We start from the raw sequence: 22,887 nt of genomic DNA on the forward strand, positions 1-22,887 counted from the left end.
AAGAAACATTGGCATATTTACAGTCATGTCTTGTTTTTTGTGTGATTTTTATTGCTAAATTCTTATGGTTTCCCATAATGGTGTCACATTTTCCTGCTTAAAATAGCATGTAATACTTAAAAAAACAAACATGTAGCTATTCGAGTGCAAAATTTTATTGATTTGGCCACACAACAAAGTACTGCGTGTTGTCAACTGTTTTTTTTTTTTTTAATTGACTTTACTTTCCAGTTCTCTCCTCACTCAGTTGCACATTTGTCCCCCTCAAGTATACTCGCATTGATGAATGCCTTCTACATCTTTAGTGGTGGCACACTGAGTTCAGTTGTTGAATTATAATTTACTGTGCTGACAGTTTTGCAAGTGTTATGAAAAGGCAAATTGCATAAGTTGATGGATGTATGACGCATATAAAGAATACATAATTTCTCCATTAAAGCCAACACCAGGGGAACAAAAAGCATTGATTTTATGAGGTGAAATCATATTTACAGTATGTTGACATATTTTGATATGCAGCTTCCTTAGTCATGTCATGCATCTTTAAGACAAAATGCACCAACAGTTCAGATAAACCAAAGCTTTTTGGCTTCGGAATAGTTTGTGTCTGTGGGAGTGTTTGTTTGATATGAACTATCAACCCTTCTGCTAACATGATTAGCTCCAAGCAATGTGGCTATAGGAGTTAACACACACACACACACACACACTTATGTACATGCCAGGCTCCACAGGCTGGGTGTCCCGCTTTTGGAGACCCAACAGGAACAGACAACACCAGAACATCACTGCAGGGTTTCCGTGTCAACACAAGCAGATGCAACATGAATTCAATCAAGCACGCAAAGTCACTAAGCGGAATGGCTGCGAGATGATGAACATCACAGAATCGCAATGGCAGATTTTAGCACACCTGAGGGTACGTTATTTTTATGTCTTACATTTTTTTTTTTAATGTCATATCCTATAAGTGATAAAACCAATCAATATGACCTGGAAAAGTTCTGTAACTACTATACTTTTCTTAAAGATCACCTATTTTGCACAATGGACGAACAATACATAAGTCACGTTTGATTGAGTTTGGTCTTGACAGGGACTATTCGATAACCTGTGACATGAAAAAATACTGTCGCAATGAATTCGAAACCAGTCCACATTCCGTTTTGAGTGTAAAACGTATTGCTTAATTAAATGCACAGCTTTTAGAAAACCGCCTTGATTTGCCTTTAAGTCTCCAGTGTTGCTGTGCTCTCTAATCCCCTTTCATCCTTATGGATGCTTTTTCGAGTAGTCGTGCTGTGTGCTGCGATTCGGCTGCCATCCAGTCTTCTTCTTCTTTAACTTGTAGACTAATACGTAGCTGACTTTGACACAATCTGAGCCTTGATTTCTTATTTCATTCTAGTATTAATCTGGAAAGTGTTTGCTGAGCAAACATTGTGTATTATGTCATTCTTTTGCTGTACATGCATAAACTCTATAGAGCCACATCGCAAAGAAGACAATGTTCAGAAATTGTTCAATTGTCATTTTGCAACTGTTTAGAGTCATGGATTTTGGGATTGTTATATGGTTTAAGGGGACCTATTATGCTTTTTCCACTTTTCTAACCTATAAATGTAATGGTAATGGTTTTATTTCATTTGAACATGTATCAGATTACAATTGAATGCATCACATAATCAGTTCACAGTTCCACATGTCCAAAAGGAGTAGGAAGAAGCAAAGCTTATTAAATCCTACCCCTCCATCTGGTACTTTTACAATCAGTAACTGTTACATTTGTTCACTTCCTGCTTTCCTAATATAATAAAAAATATGAATTTTTATTATTTTAATTTTATTTAATTTTTGATTTTTTTTTGTCACATACCGAAGTACAATGTGATATGAGCATCCAATGACATAATGGGTACCATAGTAAGTGTCAATATAGTGATATATATAGCACATCATGACTGGTTCAAGACTCTTCATCCTTGTATTTAGCAAACATCAACTGCTTGTATTGTTTCTTGAATTGGCTCATCGTTGTGCATTGTTTGACTTCCTTACTCAATCCATTCCATAGTTTGATTCCACATACTGAAATGCTATGGCTTTTTAACGTAGTCCTAGCATATAAGTGTTTCAAATGTACTTCTTCCCTGAGATCATATTTCTCCTCTCTTGTAGAGAAGTATTGGATGACATTTTTAGGTAATTGGTTATTTTTAGCTTGATGCATAATTTTAGCTGTTTCAAGATTAACTAGAATGTTGTAAAACAATGCCAAATTTGTGATAATGATGGTTACGTATGTGGAAGTGAGCCCTGAAAGAAGTTTGGGATGGCTCAAAACGCTTTGTTTCAGAAGGCGTGGTTAAACCATTCCCTTGTGATGTCACAGATGGGCAGCCATCCTTATACATAAACCCTTTTTGTAAAATTATCAGGGGTGCCACAACTTTTTTCACAGCACTAAATTAGGCCACATGGGAGAAGTAAAATCAGAGTTGTGTTCCTTCAACCTAAAAACCGTCCCAAGAGGATAAAGTTCCTAACGAATACTGATTAGTTGGAAATGTGCTATGAAAACATGGACCAATGTAACCTTTGAACCACAGCTACCCTCGGGTCTCTTGGGCACCAAATCAGTGGGGCTGTCCATGTGACGTGGATGGAAAATTGTTACCGGAAAAGAGCAGTGACAAGGGAGCATGCACTCATTTGACCTTTGACCTCAGCTACTTGGGTTTGGTGTGTTAAATATCATTCAAACTTAGTACTTCTTTGAAACTGTCAGTGATCAACAAGGAATGGATTGTTTGGATTGTTAAAATACCCCCAAAACCCTAATATTATAATAATTAGATTTCTAGTAAATAATATTAATATTAAATAAAAAAATATTATAACAATAAATAAAAAATAATATTATAATAGTATTTCTAATAAATAAAAATAGTAATATTAAATAAAATATTATAATACATAAAAATAACAAACAATAATATAATAATAATATTTCTAATAAATAATAATAGTAATATTAAATAAAAATAATATTATAATAATACATAAAAATAACAAAATATAATATTAGAATAATAATATTTCTAATAAATAATAATATTAAATAAAAATAATATTATAATACATAAAAATAATAAAAATATTATAATAATAATATTTATAATTATAATATTTTTCCACTTTTTCCACTCTTGAGAACTTGTTCAGTAGCCATTCTTTATGATACGGAACATTGCTAACACAGCATCTCAGTATCTCGGAGAGCTCCGCTCCACCTGGGGAGAGGCTTGTAATTCCAAGCGACTGAGCTAAATGCCTACAATGTAGAAGGTTGTGATAAGGATAAGTGTAAGAGGATGAGGTCAGTGGGATGAATGGCAAAGTGGAGTGAGAACGAGGAATTGAGTGGCAGTAAAAAGCTTGAGGGAAGATTGAGGGATAAGAGCAGGGCGATGAAGGAGGGATGAGGAGGTGGGGTGACCAAGAGGGGAGTCCTCAAAAAAAGCCTGATTATACTAATCCTTTTGAACCCCCGGGTAGTAGATTTGTGCCTGCACGAATGGACACACACACACACACACTCACACACACATATACACACTGTTTGTTGGCCCAACACATGTTGATTTGCCCGGCTCTTTGGCACCCTGTGGCCATAACCAAATCCCTCACAGATTGTCAAAAACCACAGCAACGACAGGAGAAAAAAATGTGAAGCCATGTCTCTAAAAAGTATACACTATTCATTATCTTCTTATCACTACTAGCATTTAGCAGATTTATTTACCTAATATTTGCTACTGTTGTGAAAGTCACGCATGTTGTTTACTCATCAGTGCTATTAATTAATTTAGGTAGTTTTCTGACTTAATTGGAATTTGAAATATCTCCCCACATCTGAAACGCCTCTATTTAATTAACCTATAGCTGCCGGGAGTGTGGTCTACAAAAGCAAATAAGAGATGGGCAATAGCCAGTGCATTGGTGAGCAATATGGGTGTAAACAAAGCATAGTGGGAGTGTAAATGTGACTATAGGGGTGCTATTTCATGTTTACGGGGCTCTAATAATGATAAAGATGAAATATATAGAAAGTCATAAAGTCATCTATGCTGTAACTATGGGCAGTAGTCGGTGCATTAGTGAGCAATATGGGTGTAAACAAAGAATAATAGGAATGTAAAGCTGACTATAGGGGTGCTATTTAATGTCTACAAGGCTCTAATAAGGTGAAGACGAATTATTTGGAAAGTCATAATCAGGTTTCCTATGCTCTCTATGGGAAGTAGCTGGTGCATTAGTGAACAATATGGGTGTAAACAAAGAATAATAGGAGCGTAAATGTGACTATAGGGTTGCTCTTTAATGTCTATGGGACTCTAATAATGATAAAGATTAAATATATAGAAAATCATAAAGAGGTATTCTATGCTGTAACTATGGGCAGTAGTCGGTGCATTAGTGAGCAATATGGGTGTAAACAAAGAATAATAGGAATGTAAAGCTGACTATAGGGGTGCTATTTCATGTCTACAAGGCTCTAATAAGGTGAAGACGAATTATTTAGAAAGTCATAAACGGGTTTTCTATGCTCTCTATGGGAAGTAGCTGGTGCATTAGTGAGCAATATGGGTGTAAACAAAGAATAATAGGAATGTAAGGCTGACTATAGGGGTGCTATTAAATGTCTACGGGGCTCTAATAATGATAAAGATTAAATGTTTAGAAAGTCATAAACAGGTTTTCTATGATCAAACTATGGGCAGTAGCCAGTGTATTAGTGACCAATATGGGTGTAAACAAAGAATAATAGGAATGTAAAGCTGACTATAGGGGTGCTATTTCATGTCTACAGGACTCTAATAATGATAATGACTAAATATTTAGAAAGTCATAAACAGGTTTTCTATGCTCTAACTATGGGCAGTAGCCAGTGAATTAGTGAGCAATATGGGTGTAAACAAAGAATAATAGGAATGTAAAGCTGACTATAGGGGTGCTATTTCATGTCTACAGGACTCTAATAATGATAAAGATGAAATATTTAGAAAGTCATAAACAGGTATTCTATGCTCTCTATAGGCAGTAGCCGGTGCATTAGTGAGCAATATGGGTGCAAACAAAGAATAATAGGAATGTAAAGCTGACTATAGGGGTGCTATTTCATGTCTACAGGACTCTAATAATGATAAAGACTAAATATTTAGAAAGTCATAAACAGGTTTTGTATTAATTCATTTATGAGTTAGTTTTCTGACTTGATTTGAATTAGAAATATCTCCCCACATCTGAAGCGCCTCTATTTAATTAACCAATAGCTGCCTGGAGTGTGGTCTACAAAAGCAAATAACAGCCAAAGTCTCTAATTCCCGCAGGGTCAGAAAACATTACCATTAACAGCTGTGGCTGTAGGCATCCTCCTGACGTAGTCTGTAGTTTTCCATTCAATTAAGTCCACAAGATGGCAGTAGCTGCATTTGGTGGTCAGCATGGAACTCAATACTATTAATACCATCTGAACAATTTTTACAACTATTACAACATTGGTTCTGTTGCTGCTGTACAATATAGTTATATATATAATGAATGAGAACCTGATCAAAGAGAGGACAGTGGTAATGTTGGGTAACACCCCCCCCCCCCCAAAAAAAAAACAATTGACAAAATAATTGATCACTTCTTGACACAATACAATGAACACTTTATGTTGCAGGACTGCTTGCATTGTCTTCCACACAGCGATGCACAAAAATCGATACATAACTAAAGGCAAAATACCGTTCCCTTTAAATGAATTGAAGATTTTCTTCAGAAAGAGAGAGAGAGAGACGGGGGGACAAAAATACAAAAGAGAAGGAGTTGGTGCAAAGGAAAGAAGAGGAGGCATGGAGAAAAGGATCGACGGCTCATACAGAAATAGAAACAAACCAGTGAGTTAAGAGGAAGAATGGCTGTTCAGATTGATTTTTTTTTTTTTTTTTTTGAAAAATAAGCTAGCGGGTTTTGTGAACATCACAGAAACGACATTTAGCTCAAACAAATAAAGATATATTTGAATTGTCACATGTAAAATGACATGAATGCGTTGTTGCACCGCTACAAAAGTAATAGGAGAAATAATATACTGGAATCCATTGTCCCACAGTCTTCTGTTTGTGTGTACATGAGTGGATTTCGCCATGGGGGTCAAAGCATTGAATAGTGGTTTCTGAATAGTTTTTCTGAAGCCCTGGTGTTTTTCACATGCAGATCAGCCATATAAGCCTCTTCAGTTGAGCTTTCAGGAGCACCTTCTATGGTCTTCAATTGCTCAGCACAACCCCATTGGTCCTGTTACAGCAGCTGGCTGACTGGCCACCGGTTTTCTTTTCAGGGGACGCGATTCTGGCTGGCTGTGTTGGCGATGCCTGTTGACTCAAACAATAGCATCGTGTGTGTTTTTGTATGGAGCTCCAAAGATGTATTCAAAAAAGATCTGGGTTTTTTTTTGGTTCAGGTTTTGCATGTGGATTATATCCGTCCAGTGGTTCGCGCCCAGGCCTCACAGCTAGGAGACCTGAGTTCAATTCCATCCTCGGCCTTCTCTTTGCATGTTCTCCCTGTGTATGCGTAGGTTTTTTCCAGGTACTCCGGTTTCCTCCCACATTCCAAAAACATGCTAGTTTAATTGGCGACTCCAAATTGTCCATAGGTATGAATGTGAGTGGGAATGGTTGTTTGTTTATATGTGCCCTGTGATTGGTGTACTCCGCCTCACGCCCGAAGACAGCTGGGATAGGTTCCAGCATCCCCCGCGACCCTTGTGAGGATAAGCAGCAGAAAATGAATGAATGAATAACAATCTCTCACCGTAAAGGCATACCCAACAGTCATAAAAATGTCTGATCCGTTGTGGTATTCTTCCTCATCTCTCAAGCAAACTCAGCCATCATCATTTCATATACATATATATATTTTATATATATATATAATATCTGTCCATCGCTACATTGTAATTTTAATATTATTCCTTCACTATATAACGTTTTTTGAGAAGTTAAGTCAAAAAATATTGAAGGACAAGTATGTAATGTCTGACATGATAGTGTGGAAAAAAAGTGTGGATGTGGTAAGATTTTAGCTTCCACCCCGTTTGAAACACTTTCTTAAGTTAAAGAGGCTGACTAGCTAGCTCTGGTCATTTTCAGCTTGGCGTAGTGACAATTTTGTTCGCAAAAGGTGCGCTGAAAACTCGCCAGCGCTGACCTGGTCGATTCTTGGCGCAGGCGAAGCGCACCCTGCTCAGTGGTAAATTAGCTGACAGGCGCAAGAGTGCAGACACGTCACCAAAACTTCACTTATCACAGCAACCATTATTTATTTATTTTTTTTAATTTAATTTAAAATTTAAAAAAAAATGTAAACTATATTTGGAAAGCAGGAAGTGAACAAATGTAACAGTTACTGATTGTAAAAGTACCAGATGGAGGGGTAGGATTTAATAAGCTTTGCTTCTTCCTACTCCTTTTGGACATGTGGAACTGTGAACTGATTATGTGATGCATTCAATTGCAATCTGATGCATGTTCAAATGAAATTAAACCATTACCAATATTTAATGTAAACGTCTGAACCAGCATGTACATTTTTATAAAGCTGACAAAGCTCTGTTAACTCGTAATATGCTTCATTAGCTCAGTTTATGAATATGTTTGTCTCTGTTTGATGCCTATTGATCTTCACCTTATTACGTCCCTTGTTAGGGCATAGCCAAATATTAAGGTATAACGGTGTATTAAAATGCTGTATAAAAAAGACGAATCTTACATCTGTTTAACCGGAATCAATAGTAAACTACAAAGCTCAACTCCTTAAAATTGCACGCTCCATCCTTTTCCTCTCTCCTCATTAAAGTCGGCCTGCCTGAGCTGTCCTTCCAGAAAGATAATTGAAAGCAGGGAGAAAAGGCAAATGTTGCTTTAATCTCATTTGCCGGCGAACAATGGGCCTGGGACTATGCGAAATTCATAAAAGTGGCTTTAATGCAGTTGAATTTAATGAGATAATTTGCGACATAGTGAGAAGATGTCCTGCTGTGCATGAGGGCACACACACACATGCTTTCTCACTGTGTATAAAACAGAAGATAAATCATATTCAGCAATTTAACTGAGTGGACTTGAGTGATGCACTTGCGGAATCATGGCGGATACATTATATAAGTGATGTATTTAGTTACACAAATCTTCAAATAAGACACACTGTTGTGTACTTTAGCACAAAGAGACTTATTTTGTCCCACAAGTCAAAAAGTTTGCCCACTCCTGCTTTAGTGGGACCCTTAGAACAGGTGATATAAGTGTGATTGAGGATGCTCACCAGCGTGGGACAAGTTCTTACCGGTTCTGTACTTGATCTCGCTAAAGCGTTTTCATTCTAATGGTCAGTCCACAGATTATTTTCAACCAAATAGACTCAGTTGAGGCCGCTGGTACTCAATATTGCATGATAAATGTCAAAAGTGGCATCGTTAACTGTTCCGCACGTGCACAACTTGACAGTGGAGGTGCCGCTTCACTTCCTGTGCAGAAGCTTATAGCAGTTTAACTGTGCTGTCACTCAGCCTTGGTTAGCTGGGGAGAGCGTAGCAAGTGAATACTGATTTGGAAAAGCAAGGGAAAAAGAGGGAGAGATAAAAGCAGATGGATGCAGGAGAGCTGGGGGGAACTCGCCCTGGACGAGAGACAGGTGCAAGAACGACATATAGGAATGCAGCTTCACATTATGAGCTTTAGTTTGGTCTGGTTTTCAAAACATTGCTGAGTCAGGCTGAGTTTATTGAAAGGGGACTTATTAAGCAAATTTTTCGGGCGTCTGTATTGAGCTGTGAACATTAAAACAGACCGTTTTTGCAGGGAGTATGAAATCCATAGAAATACAGTTGAATAGGTGCAGATTCTGGAAGAGCTACAAGGTCGGGCAAAATGATCTGACACATTTGTAGGTTAAATAAAAGGCAAATAAAGTAAAGTAACAAAAAAGTGTTTTTATTTTCGAAAACTACATACAATGCAATTTTTTTTCATATAATGTTTGTTTATTATGCCATTGTTTTTCCTTTCTTTGTCAGTTGAATTGGACTGGTGAGCATCGCGCTTTTATTGTTTTTATTTGCTTTTATTTTTACGTTTATCAAAACAAACAAATCTGTAACTGCAACACAACAAGTGTTCGGTTTGTACTTTAATCTCGGTAGACATGATCCCGTACCAGCTTGTTATGGGTTACCAACTTCAGAGCTACTGGATCTGCATTGAAACCAAAATCAACCGGTCAATCTCGCACCGCCAGAACTGATTTCATTTTTAAAACATAACAAAACAGAATTACATTATGTGTACTTTTCGAAAATGAAACACTTTTTTGTTTCTTTACTTTATTTGCCTTTTATTTAACCTACAAATGTGTCAGATCATTTTGCCTGAGCCTGTAGATCTTCCAGAATCTGCACCTATTCAGCTGTATTTCCATGGATTTCATGCTGTTTTAATGTATTCCTCGCATTAGTATACCGTATATTATGATTGCATGAATGAAGAAATTGTCTCAAAATAATGTTGACAATAATATTGTTTATTGACGATAATGTGTGGGACAATTATCGTCCAGCAAAATCATTACACTAGTATTTTGTCATGTGGCGTAAAGAACATATGCATTAAGTAATTACTTGATTGGACAAGTTTGTGATTAATTACTTGTCTTAATTCGAATATCATTCATTCTTTTTCTACCGCTTATCCTCACGAGGTTGACGGGGTGCTGGAGCCTATCCCAGCTGTCTTCAGGCGAGAGTTGGGGTACAACCATTCACACTCACATTCATAATTTGGAGTCGCTAATTAACTTAGCATGTTTTTTTGAACATGCAAACTCAACATGATGGCCGAGGATGGAATCGAACTCCGGTCTCCTAACTGTGAGGCCATATGTGGTAACCACTTGCCCACCGTGCAGCCCCTTCAAATTTTCAATGTCAAAATGTCATATATTGGTAATTCACCATCTTGGATTTTTAAATAATCTACTAAAATATACTTTTAAAGAGCACCATTGTCACACACAGAAGGAGAGAGAGCAGAGCAGCCCATCCAACGCATTTGTCATATGACATATTTGTCATATGTATATGCTTTTTGCTGTCAATTTAACCCCCCAAGAACCCTGCATGAGCCATGAAACATATTTATTGAACGAGTACTCAATTACGCCTGATTAGAGTAGAAGATATAGAGTGATCTTTGTCTCCTGGATTTAAAATCCAATCCTGCATCAAACCAGCGCCTCTCGGCTCCATTAGCCCAGAGATGAGGTGACATTAGCTTGACGAAGGTGAGTCACCTTCCCGCCAGCTCCGTGGGGTTAATAGCACTCTCGTCTTTCCAATGGCATGACGTGCACCATCTCCGTGCATAGATATGATATATGTGTGTGTTCATGCTTGGGAGTCACTCTGGGGAGCAGCCAAGCAGTAATTGAAACTCCGCCCGGTAAATTGATATCGCTCAGTGGGACGTCATATCAGCTTTATGAACGAGTATGATAATGTGTAATACATGCGATTCTTCTGTTCGTGTCATTAGTGGATGTATATTTTAGACAGCCGAGACACATTTTATATTAAATCAAGCTACATAAATACCACATTTTCTGGACTATAAGTCGCACAAGGCCAAAAATGCATAATTAGGTTGAAAAAAACATACATAAGTCACATTTTTTGCAGGTAATTTATTTTATAAACTACTTGACCAAAACAGACATTACATCATCTTGGAAGGCAAGTTCTAACAATAATAAAAGAATAAAAGAATAGCTATCTACCCAGCTATCCATTCATCCATCCATCCATCCATCCATCCACCTTTCCCTCTCTCCATCCATCCATGTATCCACCCATCCCCCTCTCCATCCATCCATGTATCCACCCATCCCCCTCTCCATCCATCCATGTATCCACCCATCCCCCTCTCCATCCATCCATGTATCCACCCATCCCCCTCTCCATCCATCCATGCATCCACCCATCCCCCTCTCCATCCATCCATGCATCCACCCATCCCTGCATCCACCTTTCCCTCTCTCCATCCATCCACCCATCCATCCCTCTCTCCATCCATCCACCCATCCATCCCTGCATCCACCCATCCTTCTCTCCATCAACCATGCATCCACCCATTCCTCTCTCCATCCATCCCTCTCTTAATCCATCCATCATCCATCCCTCTCTCCATCCATCCCTCTCTCCATCCATGCATCCATCCCTCTCTCCATCCATCTCTCCATCCATCCCTCTCTCCATCCATCCCTCTCTCCATCCATGCATCCATCCCTCTCTCCATCCATCCATGTATCCATCCCTCTCTCCATCCATCCATGCATCCACCCATCCCTCTCATCCATCCATCCATGTATCCACCCATCCCTCTCTCCATCCATCCATGCATCCACCCATCCCTCTCTTCATCCATCCATGCATCCACCCATCCCTCTCTCCATCCCTCTCATCCATCCACCCATGCATCTATCCATCCCTCTCATCCATCCACCCATTCATCCCTCTCTCCATCCATCCATGCATCCACCCATCCCTCTCTCCATCCATCCATGCATCTCTCCATCCATCCCTCTCTCAATCCATCCATGCATCTCTCCATCCATCCCTCTCTCAATCCATCCATCATCCATCCCTCTCTCCATCCATCCATGCATCTCTCGATCCATCCATCATCCATCCCTCTCTCCATCCATGCATCCGTCCCTCTCTCCATCCATGCATCCGTCCCTCTCTCCATCCATCCCTCTCTCATCCATCCATCCTCTCTCCATTCCTCTCTCATTCTCTTTCTCTCTCTCGCGCTCTTTCTCTCTCTCCTTCTTTCTCTCTCTCTTTTTTTCTCTCTGTCTCTCTTTTTCTTTCTCTCTCATCTCTCTCTCTCCATATCTCTCCATCTCTCTCCACCCATCCACACAAAAAATAAACATAAACAAAAAAGGTGTCCAGTGTTTATGTAACATAAACAGTTTTTTCATTTATAAGTCGCTCTGGAGTATAAGTCGCAGGAACAGCCAACCTATGAAAAAAAAGTGTGACTTATAGTCCGGAAAATACGGTAATAGGAGTTATCAAAGGTAAAGTATGGTACTATGACGAATTATGTTATATTACGCTAGCGACACAGTTCATATTTCGGGATTTTGAAATCAATCACGTCTTTTAGGGAAATTTTATATTTTTGTACTCAAGAGTGCCTCTGCTGGTTGCAGCCAAGTAGTACACACATTTTGTTTCTACTGTATCAAGACACAATTAATCAACTATCTATGCACAATCAACAGTCTAATAGTCATCTGTAATAGGTGTATTTTGTCTAATTCGTCTTTCCTCTGCAGTGTTCTCCTGTAAAAAACCTCTCAGTCCTCCATCATGATATGTAACAACTCCCTGGATTGTTTCATCCACCTTTTTTCCCCCCATTTGGCCACTGATCTTGCCCAACGATATGAAGTGACGCTAATGGAGCGTTCCTTAATCTGCTCCATCCATTTATCACTAATAAACGCTGCTATCAATATAGAGCAGTTGCGGGCTGATGTGGAAGAAAGGGGCGGGACTGATGGGAATATTTCCAGTCATTTTCCCTGGACGACATTCCTCATAAGGATTGGTAATAACCGTTGGCTTGAGCGTAATCTTTTGCAGTGATGAGACGGCTCACAGGCAGCCTTGACCCTTGTGACCCTGTCGCTGCTGTTGCTGATGATGTCATTTCCTCTAATGGCTCTTTTGTCTTAATGTGGAGGTGTGTTTTTTTTTTTTTGAGTTGGAGGTCAAAAGCTCTGAGCTCATCTTTCTTCTCAGCACAGTGATTGAATCCAATGAACAGAGAGCGATACAAGCAGGAGCAAAGTTGGGTGAACCTGTGTGTGTGTGTGTGTGTGTGTGTGTGCTTGGAGGCTTCAGGTTTTTTTTTTTTTTTTTTTAAGGTTTTTGGTATTAATGAGCGATGCTCCTGTGGGGAGTGCCAGCTTGTTCTCTACTGCAGCATTTTTACCAACTCAATAATGATCTCGGCTACACGCTGCACAAGTGGTTAGCATGCAGGCCTCACAGCTAGGAGACCCGAGTTCAATTCCACCCTCAGGCATGTCTGTGTGGAGTTTGCATGTTCTCCCCGTGCATGTGTGGGTTTCCTCCAGGTGCTCCGGTTTCCTCCCACATTCCAAAAACATGCTAGGTTAATTGCAGACTCCAAATTGTCCATAGGTATGAATGTGAGTGTGAATGGTTGCTTGCAAAAACAGCTGGGATAGGCTCCAGCACCCCCCGCGACCCTCATGAGGATAAGCGGTAGAAAATGAATTAATAACAATCTCTCACCCCAACAGTCATCAAAATGTCTCCTTGTGGTATTCTCCGTCATCTCTCAAACAAACCCAGCCATCATCATTTCATCATCATTCATAGCAGGATCTTGAACATAATTTCTGCATCCACCACAGTACATTTTACGCTAAAATTTCCATGTTTTGGGGTTTTTAGTTTTTTTTTTTTGCATTCTCGCTACCCCATCACCTTTAGCGGTGTTTTGACCACCCCCCGCTACACCCACCACGTCCCCTACTGCCACTCCAAACATGGTATATGTTCATCTACAGTAACTCGTGGGCCGCATTGAATTAATAAAACATATATGTCTGATCCCGTTGTGGTATTCTTCCTCATCTCTCAAGCAAACCCAGCCATCATCATTTCATCATCTTTTATAGCAGGATCTTGAACGCCATTTCTGCTTCCACCACAGTGCATTTTACACAGTTGCAGTTTGCATTGTTTTTTTTTTTTTTGCATTCTCGCTATCGCATCATCGATGTTTTGACCACCCCCTACTACACCCACCAGAACATATATTTAACACACACACAATTTTATGCTGATAATTTTCCTTGAGTTATTTGTCTAATTTTATCTATAAAAGTGTTATACTATCAGCTGTATGTTCTCATGTCCCTTTAAAGGTCAGACCACATCACAGTATGTCATTTAATTTGACAGTTTTGTTGTTTTTTCTTACTAAATAAGACATCCGACTTGCAAGTCATGTTGCCAGTTTGTATGTTAAAAGTTGAAATACTTGGAAAAACTGGCGGACCAGATTCAAACATTTGGTGGGCCGCATGTGGCCCCCCCGGCCGTAGTTTGCCCACCGCTGATCCACAGTATATTGGACACTTATAGTGACAACGGGTGCATTGTTTCCCGCAGCACCTGTGAGCATTTAAACCAGAGAAAGGCCAATTTTGTGTTTGTGTGTGCTTTCCATGGCGCCTGTGTGGTGCCACTGCTGGATGGTTGCCCCTCGCTAATCATGACATCATACTTTCCACTGGGTCCTTTCCATCTGGTCTTTCCCTGTCTCCACTCCACGATCTGCTGCTCAACTTGTTTCTCTACAAAACACTTTGCTTTTTTTTTTATTCTTGTTGTTTATCATTTATCATTTCACCAAGAGTGGAAAACAAGTGAGAAAAACAAAGCATGACGGAGAGATTAAGGTCCCGAGACTAGGATTGGTGTCTAGTACCGCCTGGTACGGTACATACCGAGGCCCACCCACGATTATTCACATCCACATTCCTTCAGAGCTTAGCGCACAAACTAGAGCTGACGTATAATTGCAGCTTTGCTGTTTAACAAGTGTGTTTGTTTCCCCTCTCTCGGTCACTACTATTGAATATTCCAAATAGTTCTGCAGAAATGTAGAACTGCACAATGTACAAGTGGTTGAAATAAAGTAAAGTTGACATTATTTAATAAATATATTATGTGCTTTGAATGCATTTATTGTATAATAAATACGTATTGTATAATAGTACTTATTTCAGCAGTTCACCTGCTGCTGCTTATTAAGTTTGGTCCATTTTCATATCCAAAAGTATCGTTGCAATCCGACTCAAATGAATCGATTCACTTCAGCGAGTGACTCATTCTTCCTACTCCTTTTCATACATGTTCCTCAACTATTAATATTAATATTTCAAAACTAATTGCCAATAATCGTAAGTAAATAAGTTTTACCTATTATGCTTATTTTTCGGCCCTTTGTATTGAGTTGTGGACTCCTATAGAGCAGCTACACACAATAACCAGCACAGAAAGCTTTCTGGTTCTTCCAGAATCTGCACCTATTCATCTGTATTTCTTTGGATTTTATGGTTCCTGTGAAAACAGTTGCCTGTAGTCGTAGTGACGACTACGTTTTCTTTTAAAGAAATCTATAGCTATCCTATCTAAAGCTTTGTGTCACGCCGAGTTGTGTTTATGTCTTAATTCCGGTTTTCATGCCCTTATTTTGCCATAACTCGTATTTAGTTCCGTTCTTTTTCCTGCTATGTTTACTTTCCTCAAGTTTTTTTTTTTTTACAGCTGGGATAGGCTCCAGCACCCCCACGACCCTTGTGAGGATAAGCGGTAGAAAATGAATGAATGAATAACGAGCTCTCACCGTAAAGGCATACCCAACATACCAAATGTCTGATCCCGTTGTGGTATTCTTCCTCATCTCTCAAGCAAACCCAGCCATCATCATGTCATCATCATTTATAGCAGGATCTTGAACGCCATTTCTGCTTCCACCACGGTACATTTTACGCTGCAGTTTCCATGTTTTTTTGTTTTTTTTTTTTTTTTGCATTCTCGCTACCCCCATCACCTTTAGCGGTGTTTTGACCACCCCCCGCAACACCCATAACTGTTCATCTACAGTAACTCCTGGGCCGCATTGAGTTAACAAAATTGGGGGGCCAGAACTTATATTTAACACACACACTATTTTATGCTTACAATTTTCCTTGAATTATTTGTCTAATTTAATATCAGCTTAATTCCGGTTTTCATGCCCTTATTTTTCCATAACTCGTATTTAGTTCTGTTTTTTTCCTGCTATGTTTACTTTCCTCAAGTTTTTTTGTTGCATGCCATCGGTGTGGGACACTTTCACCTGCCCTGGGTTCCCGCCTCTGCATCCTGGGGTCATCACCTACACCGAAACGTGAATTTTTCCCTGTTCCTTCCCTCACTCCCGTCATTTGTTTGTATTACTATCTGGACTCCACTCAGTTCAAATATTCTAGTCAAGTATTTTAGGAGCCATGATGTCTACATCTATGAAAACAACACATTGAAGCTGGAAGTGTTTGGCTATTGGACTTTATGGTGCTTTTATTGTGTTTGGAACCTATAAACGGTGCACAGAAACACATTTAGCCACACTGAGAACGAGTGACCGTGAACGTTCCACAGAGAGGTCTGCACGTGGAATATGGGCAGCGTCTAATAAAAAGCTGTCAGGAATGAGGAATGGCGTGTACTTATTTTCGAAAACGCTGCTCACGGCTCTATACTGTAAGTCATTTATAGATTAAATATTCTCTTTTTTTTTATATGAGATGGTTGCTGTTGCTTTTTTTTTTTTTTTACCAGTCATGTTTCACGATTGCATCATGGGAGATTAAAGTAGTGTGACGAATTAATTAATTAAGGACTTGTTAAATGTGAGTTTTTACATTTCAGAAATAACTGCCTCGCCCTCGTCTTTTCGTCCCTCAGGTAAATAAACCCTATGGCCTTCATTACAACATTTATGGTCGCTACAAAAATGGCTGATAGGGAAAGAAAAATGCCTGTAAACAACACCATAGCAGTAATAGCGTGTCATGTCCATTCCTGCAGTTTAGATCTAGCTATTATCTGCACTGACACAACAGTAAATAATAATAAAATCAAATAATTCTTGCAGATGGCCGCAGTATAAACACAAATCCATTTAATTCACACAGAAACATAAATTCTATATGGGCCGGAAATAAATTCAACCTCTAATAGCTTGTCTCGGCTCCAATATAAATTTGCATCATAAAGATATTTATCATGTTGATAAGGTTAGTAAACACTAGTGTTTCATTTATTTCCAAAAGTGGTTCTAGAGAACATTCCTGTGGCTCGAGTCCATCAGACCATAAAACTTTACAGCTGAGTTGGAAAAGTATTTTGCTTGTTAGTGTTTGCACGATGTAGTTCAAGTGAAAACTTTACTATAACGTGGGTGGCACATATAAACATACATGGCTTCACAGTATTGATATAGTATATGCAAATATACTATATCCAAATTATTTTGCATGCCTTTACTGGACATAGATGATACAGTTACATTCTGTAAGGTTTAGGAACGTTTTCAGACACATACTTTGCTAAATACAAGGATGAAGAGTCTTGAACCAGTCATGATGTGCTATATATATCACTATATTGACACTTACTATGGTACCCATTATGTCATTGGATGCTCATATCACCTCCTACTTAGGTATGTGACAACAAAAAAAACCCCAAAATATGTAGTTTTGTAAATATGTAATTTTAATATTATTCCTTATTATATAAGGACAAGTATCTAATATCTGACATGATAGTGTGGGAAAAAAATTTCTCCCATTCCATGTGGATGTGGTAATATTTTAGCTTCCACTTTGTTTGAAAGTTGGAGAGGCTGACTAGCTAGCTCTGGTCATTTTTAGCTTGGCGTAGGGACAATGTTGTTCGCAAAAGGTGCGCTGAAAACTCGCCAGCTTAGATCTGGTTGATTCTTGGCGCAGGCGAAGCGCACTGTGCTCAGTGGAAAAGAGTGCAGACACGTCGCCAAAACCTCACTGATTTCACTGTTTTTTTTCAATCACAGCAACCATTATTTAATGTTTTTTTATTTAATAAAAACACTTAAACTATATTAGGAAAGCAGGAAGTGAACAAATGTAACAGTTACTGATTGTAAAAGTACCAGAAGGAGGGGTAGGATTTAATAAGCTTTGCTTCTTCCTACTCCTTTTGGACATGTGGAACTGTGAACTGATTATGGGATGCATTCAATTGTCATCTGATGCATGTTCAAATGAAATAAAACCATTACCATTACCAAATAAATAAGAAAAAAAAAAAGGTTTCTCCCTCAGACCCAAACTGACAAAAAGACATCCATAAAACGTAACATCAACAAGAAGTGACTTCAAGTGAATTTTTATTTGAATGAGAATTTTCTGGCTCAAGAGATTGGCTAAGAAGTTTTTTCATTTTTATTTATTTGTATATTTTTTACAATAAAAAGACTAGAATTTGGGGGGGGGCAACTTAAAAGTAGTTCAATTATCTATCCATGCAGCAAGTTAAATACAGCAGGAATAGGTGCAGATTCTGGAAGTTTTCTGTGATGGTTATTGTGTGTACCTGCTCTATAGGAGTCCACCACTCCATACAATTCGCACAATAGGTCCCATTGTTGTTTAGCAGTTCTTAAAATATCCATCTTGTGGATGTCGTGGAATCTTTACACAAGATTTTATATGTTGGGAAAACAAAAATAACTCGAGTTATTGCTCAATTTGAACATTTCTGAAGTAAACTAGACAAAAAGTAATCCCTATAAGAATAAACTATAAAATCAATGAGTAAATAGCCCTTTAAATGAGTTGAATTATCGAACAGGTCTAGAAATAAGATTTTAAATCTTGGCACGTAGCAAATAATTTGCTGTGTGCAATGTTGTATACATTTAGTACTTGCTTATATCAGTCCCGGGTGATTTAGGAGCATGATGTTTTTCTTCATGATTACATTGCAATAAATGTAATGGCTGTCTTTGTTTTGCTGGAAAGGAGTGTACAGTACATTAGGACCCCTTGGTGTGTGAAAACCAAAGGTAGAAAGTTCAGTGTGTGTGTGTGTGTGTGTTGGCAGCAACTGTTCAGTCAAAGCACATTCCACCACAAGCCACAAAATCGCTTCTTGTCCTTTCTCTAGCCTTCCTTGCACTTCTTTTTATCCCCACAACAATTTCACTCTTGCATCCAATTCCCGGCGTCAGTGGTCTTAAACACAGCTCACCCCACACAGTGAAACAATGCATTGTTTCAAAAGTAGAAAGAACATTCATTTTGTTCGGACTGATGTATTGTTTCCATGGCGGGAAGTCAATGATTACTTGAAGAATGGATGCGGGTTTATTATTAATACACCTCTGTTTGCAGGTTTATGTAAAAATGTAGCTAAGGTTGTGTCTTACCTACAGTAGCTTACACAAGCAACAGTACTCAGGTTGCAGGGTAAATAACAGCACTGATACTGATACTCCAATCAGTGCTTCATTTCTTCATTAACGTCCAATGTGGACGACGAAAACCTTGCCACATCCGACGCCATGTTTGAGAAAATAGACTTCGAGTTACTTTACTGCAAAATATCACATTTCACAATACATGTTTAATGTGTGGCTGCACGGTGGTCGAGTGGTTCAAGTTCAATTCCACCATCGGCCATCTCTGTGTGGAGTTTGCATGCATCACCGGGTACTCCGGTTTCCTCTCACATTCCAAAAACATGCTCGGTTAATTAGCGACTCCAAATTGTCCATAGGTATGAATGTGAGTGTGAATGGTTGTTTGTCTATATGGGACCTGTGATTGGCTGGCTGGCGACCAGTCCAGGGTGTACCCCGTCTCTCGCATGAAGACAGCTGGGATAGGCTCCAGCACCCCCGGCGACCCTTGTGTGGATAAGCGGTAGAAAATGAATTAATTAATTTCAGAAATCCAAGGAAATGCAGCTGGAATAGGTGCAGATTCTAGAAGCGCTCAGAAGCTTTCTCTGCTGGTTATTGTGTGTAACTGCTCTATTGGAGTCCACCACTCAATGCAAACAGCGGGAAAATTTGCATAATTGGCGAAAATGGCGGATGAGTGGTTAGCGCGCAGGCTTCACAGCTAGGAGACCCGAGTTCAATTCCATTCTCGGCCATGTCTGTGTGGAGTTTGCATGTTTTCTCTGGGTACTCCGGTTTCCTCCCACATTCCAAAAACATGCTAGGTTAATTAGCGACTCCAAATTGTCCATAGGTATGAATGTGAGTGTGAATGGTTGTTTGTCTATATGTGCCCTGTGATTGGCTGGCCACCAGTCCAGGGTGTACCCGCCTCTCCTTTTGGACCCTTGTGAGGATAAACAGTACAAAAAATGGATGGATGGGTATCAAACCTGGAACCCTCAAGTCTCCATAAATGATTGCCCCCTCTATGTATATTTACAACCTTCCACAATCAGTAAATTCAAGGCATTTTAACTGCTAAAGTACACAAAAATGGTGGTTCTCTCCACGCAGCAATGACACTACCAAGGGACTTTGTTATTGTCTTCCACCGTATGGCTGTTTAAATGGCAATTTGAAGCTCGGCTGGCTCTATAATTAGCTGTGAGCTCCCACAGGATGGTAGTAAGAAAAAAAAAAAAAACAGTGTCTTATCATCTCCCGCTTGTAATTACACATCCACTGTAGGATGGCAGACTGCAGGCTAATACGCCGACAAAATGTAGGCAGGATGTATGTGCATTCCTTGGCGTCGACATGGTGTACTGTTGTAGATATTCACCACCTGTGACTCCTCAGACAAATGTAGACAGCACAGCAAAAAAAGAAAGTCCAACATCGGTTCTGGCCTGTTCTCCCTGGGTGACCCATGGAAGACCGATGTTACATGAATGGTCATTAATCTGACTGTCTACTCTTTACTGCTCACAGAGAGAGAAGGATGCAGGGCTGCTATGTTGCTGATGGTCTACAATACTAAACGTATGTATTGCTGGGGTGCTGGAGCCTATCCCAGCTGTCTTCATCAGCAACCATTCACACTCACATTCATACCTATGGACAATTTGGAGTCGCTAATTAACCTAGCATGTTTTTGGAATGTGGGAGGAAACTGGAGTACCCGGAGAAAACCCACGCATGCACGGGGAGAACATGCAAACTCCACACAGAGATGGCCGAGGGTGGAATTGAACTCCGGTCTCTCTGCAGTGAGGTCTGCTAACCACTAGACCACCATGCAGCCTGGATTATTTCTTTATAAATCGAATATTGTCATAGTAAAGCAAGCGTAAACAATCTTCATTTACGATCTTCTAAACCATTAGAGCCCTCTAGACATGAAATAACACCCCTACAGTCACCTTAACACTCGTATTGCCTAATATATTTGACATAGTAATAGAAAGTAAGAAGTTAGCATTGTGAGAGTGCTACTAGTACTTCACTACTTTGGAATTGAACAAGCTGTGAGGTCTGTGCGCTAACCAATTAAATTTGACTCTTAAGTCATTTGGATAAAAGTGCTTCTGGTTTTAGTCACATTTTAGTCAGTTCTGTACGTGATGGTTTAAGTCCAGTTTTAGCTGATGAAAAAAAAAATTGTCCAGTTTTTGTTGACAGAAAAACTAAAAACAATATTTTAGTCAGTTCTATTTTTGTAAAAACTAATTAAAAATACAAATAATAATTTCTGTCAAAGTATTGGAAATTAGATTAAGACAAAAACAGATGGAAATTCCTCAAATTCGTCAAAAATATTCACAAAAACACTGTTGGAGATAAAATCAAAAACAGTACAGCCTGTGACCAATAAGAGCTCAATGCCTATATAAGCCCCTCCTACTGATTGACTGCCCTGATTCAGCACATATAGAGTAATTTAGGTTTTAAATTTAGCTGAAATTGGGCTGCAAAACCCAATTTCAAAGAGTGAATGGTGTCCAGTTTTGTTGTTTCTGCATTGAACAATTAATAAGAGCGGCAATTCGCCAGAGAAGGTCCACAACATTTATCATTGGCTCAGTAAAAACATTTTACTGAGACATTGTTTTCTTGATCTGCTTGATTTGGGGTCAGGCTCTGATCATTGCTCTGGTCATCACATCTTTATTCATGGCTGATCAGCCTCTTGTTTATAGACATGAAAATGCTAACTCAACACCGAGGTCATGACACTCACTAAAGGAGCGTCATTATCGCCTCATATTTGCTCTCGTCTGTCGTATCCAAAAGGGGGGGAGGAAGTATTGACTGAGTGTGAAGTAAACATCCAAAATTCTTTCTTTTCCTTTTAAACCTTTTCTTGTCGTCTTGTCGACAGCTGTCCGCCGGCCCTCAAGGCCCACACCTTTCTGTGCTTGACAAATTGATCTCGTTTAGCTGTACTTTCAGCACTCACTGCAGGGCAAAGAAAAGGGGGTGAAGAAAAAAAAAAACACACTCACGCCTCCACAAGCTGCTTGGCGTGTTATGCTTGGCTGCTCGTGTGTCAGCTGAGGGAAGGATGCAAAAAAGGGGAGTACAGTAGTGACAATATGAGGTTGATTAATGAGTGCAGAGTAGAAATGCAGGTACAGTAAAGTCTCGTTATATCGATATCGGTTATAACGAATTACTACTTATTACGATACTATTTTCATTTCCCGGCAGATTTCTAGTCTTTTATGATATAATTAGTTCTGTTATTACGATACCCGGTTATTATGATAATCCGGTTACTACGATGCCCTTTTCATCTCCCGCCAGCCAATTTGGTCTGCTTATATCGATACAAAAGCAGCTTAAATCAATCTTTGCTTAAGGATTTCAATACCAAAAAAGAACACGGCGAACGGCTGCTTCCAGTCAACTTTATTTTTCACACTTCCACCACCAGAGCACAGCACACACACCGATTCCCGCACTTCCATGCTCAACCCGCCCCACATAGCTGGCCAAACACATGCCTGCAACAGAAGAACCAACTGACTTAGCATACACACCTATTCCAACGAAGACACAAGCGTACAAATACATGTATTTAATTGTGTTGTATTCAGATATCTTTTTATCGCTTGCAATAATCACTGTTTTTCATATGTACATGCTGGCGTTCGTGGTTCTGTTGCAGGCATGTGTTTGGCCAGCTATGTGG

General features: G+C 39.3%; 1 protein-coding gene across 2 annotated transcripts in view; it reads left to right on the top strand.

The window, feature by feature from the left end:
• Positions 1 to 22,887, top strand: part of LOC131137090 (plexin-A1-like) — a 169,909-nt gene that overhangs the window by 67,642 nt on the left and 79,380 nt on the right. The gene's annotated exons all lie outside the window — the stretch shown is intronic.

This window comes from Doryrhamphus excisus, linkage group LG17, assembly GCF_037039965.1.
Source record: "Doryrhamphus excisus strain RoL-2023G ecotype Guam linkage group LG17, RoL_Dexc_Guam_v1.1, whole genome shotgun sequence".
Classification (NCBI taxonomy): Eukaryota; Metazoa; Chordata; class Actinopteri; order Syngnathiformes; family Syngnathidae; genus Doryrhamphus; species Doryrhamphus excisus.